General features: G+C 62.4%; 1 pseudogene; it reads left to right on the plus strand.

Annotated features, from left to right (window-relative positions):
• Positions 1–5,000, plus strand: part of LOC126475640 (large subunit ribosomal RNA) — a 9,665-nt pseudogene that overhangs the window by 911 nt on the left and 3,754 nt on the right.

Consider the following 5,000-nt stretch of genomic DNA (forward strand, 5'->3'; position numbering starts at 1 on the left):
ATTTCACGACCCGTCTTGAAACACGGACCAAGGAGTCTAACATGTGCGCGAGTCATTGGGCTGTACGAAACCTAAAGGCGTAATGAAAGTGAAGGTCTCGCCTTGCGCGGGCCGAGGGAGGATGGGGCTTCCCCGCCCTTCACGGGGCGGCGGCCTCCGCACTCCCGGGGCGTCTCGTCCTCATTGCGAGGTGAGGCGCACCTAGAGCGTACACGTTGGGACCCGAAAGATGGTGAACTATGCCTGGCCAGGACGAAGTCAGGGGAAACCCTGATGGAGGTCCATAGCGATTCTGACGTGCAAATCGATCGTCGGAGCTGGGTATAGGGGCGAAAGACTAATCGAACCATCTAGTAGCTGGTTCCCTCCGAAGTTTCCCTCAGGATAGCTGGTGCTCGTACGAGTCTCATCCGGTAAAGCGAATGATTAGAGGCCTTGGGGCCGAAACGACCTCAACCTATTCTCAAACTTTAAATGGGTGAGATCTCCGGCTTGCTTGATATGCTGAAGCCGCGAGCAAACGACTCGGATCGGAGTGCCAAGTGGGCCACTTTTGGTAAGCAGAACTGGCGCTGTGGGATGAACCAAACGCCGAGTTAAGGCGCCCGAATCGACGCTCATGGGAAACCATGAAAGGCGTTGGTTGCTTAAGACAGCAGGACGGTGGCCATGGAAGTCGGAATCCGCTAAGGAGTGTGTAACAACTCACCTGCCGAAGCAACTAGCCCTGAAAATGGATGGCGCTGAAGCGTCGTGCCTATACTCGGCCGTCAGTCTGGCAGTCATGGCCGGTCCTTGCGGCCGGCCGCGAAGCCCTGACGAGTAGGAGGGTCGCGGCGGTGGGCGCAGAAGGGTCTGGGCGTGAGCCTGCCTGGAGCCGCCGTCGGTGCAGATCTTGGTGGTAGTAGCAAATACTCCAGCGAGGCCCTGGAGGGCTGACGCGGAGAAGTGTTTCGTGTGAACAGCCGTTGCACACGAGTCAGTCGATCCTAAGCCCTAGGAGAAATCCGATGTTGATGGGGGCCGTCATAGCATGATGCACTTTGTGCTGGCCCCCGTTGGGCGAAAGGGAATCCGGTTCCTATTCCGGAACCCGGCAGCGGAACCGATACAAGTCGGGCCCCTCTTTTAGAGATGCTCGTCGGGGTAACCCAAAAGGACCCGGAGACGCCGTCGGGAGATCGGGGAAGAGTTTTCTTTTCTGCATGAGCGTTCGAGTTCCCTGGAATCCTCTAGCAGGGAGATAGGGTTTGGAACGCGAAGAGCACCGCAGTTGCGGCGGTGTCCCGATCTTCCCCTCGGACCTTGAAAATCCGGGAGAGGGCCACGTGGAGGTGTCGCGCCGGTTCGTACCCATATCCGCAGCAGGTCTCCAAGGTGAAGAGCCTCTAGTCGATAGAATAATGTAGGTAAGGGAAGTCGGCAAATTGGATCCGTAACTTCGGGATAAGGATTGGCTCTGAGGATCGGGGCGTGTCGGGCTTGGTCGGGAAGTGGGTCAGCGCTAACGTGCCGGGCCTGGGCGAGGTGAGTGCCGTAGGGGTGCCGGTAAGTGCGGGCGTTTAGCGCGGGCGTGGTCTGCTCTCGCCGTTGGTCGGCCTCGTGCTGGCCGGCGGTGCAGGATGCGCGCGCCTGCGCGGCGTTCGCGCCCCGGTGCTTCAACCTGCGTGCAGGATCCGAGCTCGGTCCCGTGCCTTGGCCTCCCACGGATCTTCCTTGCTGCGAGGCCGCGTCCGCCTTAGCGTGCTCCTCCGGGGGCGCGCGGGTGCGCGGATTCTCTTCGGCCGCCATTCAACGATCAACTCAGAACTGGCACGGACTGGGGGAATCCGACTGTCTAATTAAAACAAAGCATTGCGATGGCCCTAGCGGGTGTTGACGCAATGTGATTTCTGCCCAGTGCTCTGAATGTCAACGTGAAGAAATTCAAGCAAGCGCGGGTAAACGGCGGGAGTAACTATGACTCTCTTTTTAGTTGGGGGCAGCCTACAAGAAACAAGAGATGGTGGCCCTTCCGCTGAAGGTGCCACCCCAGCTACCCCAGCACCTATCCGGCCAACCGGCCGTAACGAAAATGCGATAGTTTGTGTAGCTCCCTTTGCTTGCAGTGAGTGCCACCGCACTTTTACCACGAAGAACGGTCTCGGGGTCCATCGCCGCCGCCAACACCTTGCGGCCGCCAACGCTGAGATCGTGACGGAGAGGCATCGCGCGAGGTGGACGGAGGAAGAAGTCCTGTCGCTCGCCAAGGCAGAGGCCGAGCTGTTCCTTGAGAGGGACGCCCGGTTCTTCTTCGTTAATCAAGAGCTTATTAGGATGTTCCCCGACCGAACGCTTGAGGCAATCAAGTGCCGACGGCGGCAAGCGGCCCACAAGCAGCTTGTCCGCCAATTCATGGAGGCGCTTGAGATCGGTCGGGGGGAAGAGCCGGCGTCCCGCCGGGGAGCAGCGAGCTCGCTGCCTGACGCGGGCGAGGCCGCTGCGCCGCCCGTCGACGCAGCCGAGGACTTCGCGGCCGACACCACCGGGCCGCCGCCGGAGGGGCCGACTGACGCCGCCATCTGGGAGCATCTGGCGGGGCTACCTGCTTCCGCCCAGCGTTTCTCTGCTCTGGATCGAGTCATTGGTCTGGGGCGGGGCACGCCGCCCGATGTCATCCTGGGCATGCTCCCGGATGCCCTTGCGTCGGTCGGGTCCAGGGGGGAGAGGTCGATCACCAGGGCACAGCGGCCGCGCCAACCATCCAAGCGGCCGCCTGCCGCCCCGCCGCTGCAGAAGCGCAAGCGGCGCCGCTGGGAGTTCGCGCGGACACAGGACGCCTTCCGCAGGTCGCGTGCACGTTGCGTGCGCGGCTTGCTGGACGGCACCCTGCTGCAGCCGCCACCCGACATCCCCGGTCTGCTGGACTTCTGGGCGGACCTCTTCACGAAGAAGCCGATCTCCACCGCTGGCTTCATCCGTGACCGCCTTCTCCCGCACTCGGAGCCTGTCGCTCCTGAGTGCCTATGGGGGCCGGTCACACGTGAGGAGGTCGCTGCTGCCTTGCCGCCCAGGGGATCGGCGGCCGGGCCGGACGGCCTGACTCCAGCGGAGCTGCGGCGCTTGCCGCATGAAGTCCTGGTGAAACTCTTGAACCTCTTCCTCCTGGCCCGCGCCCTCCCCGAGCGTCTGCTTCGCGCCCGGACGTCACTTCTCCCCAAAACGGCTGCACCAACATCCCCCGCTGACTTTCGCCCCATTACGGTCTGCTCGGTGTTGGCGCGGACCTTTCACAAGGTTCTCGCGTCACGCCTGATGCGTGCATGTGCTGTGGACGAACGTCAGCGGGCATTCATCCCTCGGGATGGGATGTTGGAAAACACCTTCATCTTGGACACTGCTCTCACCGACGCAGTCCGCTCCTGTCGCTCTGTTTTTGTGGCATCGATCGACGTCTCTAAAGCGTTCGATTCGGTGGACCATGCTGCCCTCCGCCCCGTGCTGAGGGCTCATGGCCTGCCGGATTGCTTTATTGAGTACGTCGAAAGGTGTTACGAGGGTAGCACGACAGTGATAGCGGGCGGCGCCGACGTGGGCGTGCCCCTGCAGCCGGCAAGGGGTGTGCGTCAGGGTGACCCCCTCTCCCCCCTCCTTTTCAATTTTGCGGTGGACTATGTTTTGAGTCAACTTCCCTCCCACATCGGAGCTCGGATCCTCGGCCGCAGAGTCAACGCTGCGGCCTTCGCAGATGATGTCCTGCTTTTTGCATCGACCGCGAGGGGATTGCAGTCCCTCATCGACGCAGCCGTCGCAGCCCTCGGCCATCTGGGGCTGCAGATCAACGCCCGGAAGTGTTTCACCCTCGCTTTAGTCGCGTCTGGGCGTGACAAGAAGGTGAAGGTCGACGCCGACGTTACCTTCAAAGCGGGCAACGCCACCATGCCCGCCCTACGTGTGGGTGAAACCTTCCGGTATCTGGGACTGCAATTCTCCACCGCGGGTCGCTGCGTGTTCAACCCACGACGCCACCTGGTGGAGCAGCTGGACGTCATCTCCCGAGCTCCGCTTAAGCCGCAACAGCGCCTCTACGCCCTCACCAACGTACTTCTCCCAGGCCTGTACCACGGGCTGGCCCTCAGCCGCACCCGAGTGGGTGCGTTGAAAGCGGCAGACGTGACCATCCGGGCCGCCGTCAGGAGATGGTTCCGCCTTCCGGCGGACACTCCCCTGGGCTACTTCCATGCTCCTGTAGCCCAGGGTGGCCTCGGCATCCCATCATGCCGATGGATGGGGCCAACACTCCGCCGGTCCCGTCTCCTGGCGCTAAAGAGGATTGGACCAGCCCCCGACGGTGCAGGCCGGGACGAGGTACAGCGTGAGATTGAGGTGCTGGAGCGGCATCTTATGTGGGAGGGTCACCTCCTCAAATCGTCGACGCAGGTTGGAGAGATGTGGGCCGCGCGCCTGCACGTTGCCTTTGACGGTGCGGCGCTGTCATCTTCCGCCGCCGTCAAGGGGCAACACCAGTGGGTCGCTGACACCAGTCGCCTGCTATCTGGGCGTAACTTCATCGACGCTCTCCGCGCCCGCATCAACGCCTTCCCCACGAAGGCACGGCGCAGTCGCGGGCGGGAGGCGGACACCAGATGCCGCGCGGGCTGCCAGGCCGTAGAGACCGCCAACCACGTGTTACAGGCTTGCTTCAGGACGCACGGGTCCCGGGTTAAGCGGCATGACGCGATCGTGCGGTATGTCGCCCGTGGACTCGCGCAGAGGGGCTTCAATGTTTCTGTGGAGCCCCACCTCCGCACACCTGAGGGAATCCGCAAGCCTGACGTGGTGGCGGTTAAAGACGGCATCGCCCGCGTCATCGACGCCCAGGTAGTCGGAGACCATCTCCGGCTCGACTGGTGTCACTCCGAGAAAGCGGCCTACTACAACACGCCGTCCATCAGGCGTGCCATCTCCAACCTGCACCGGGACGTTGAGGAGGTTACAGTGTCCACCGCGACGTTGAATTG

Source organism: Schistocerca serialis, chromosome 4 (genome assembly GCF_023864345.2).
Source record: "Schistocerca serialis cubense isolate TAMUIC-IGC-003099 chromosome 4, iqSchSeri2.2, whole genome shotgun sequence".
In the NCBI taxonomy this organism is placed as follows: Eukaryota; Metazoa; Arthropoda; class Insecta; order Orthoptera; family Acrididae; genus Schistocerca; species Schistocerca serialis.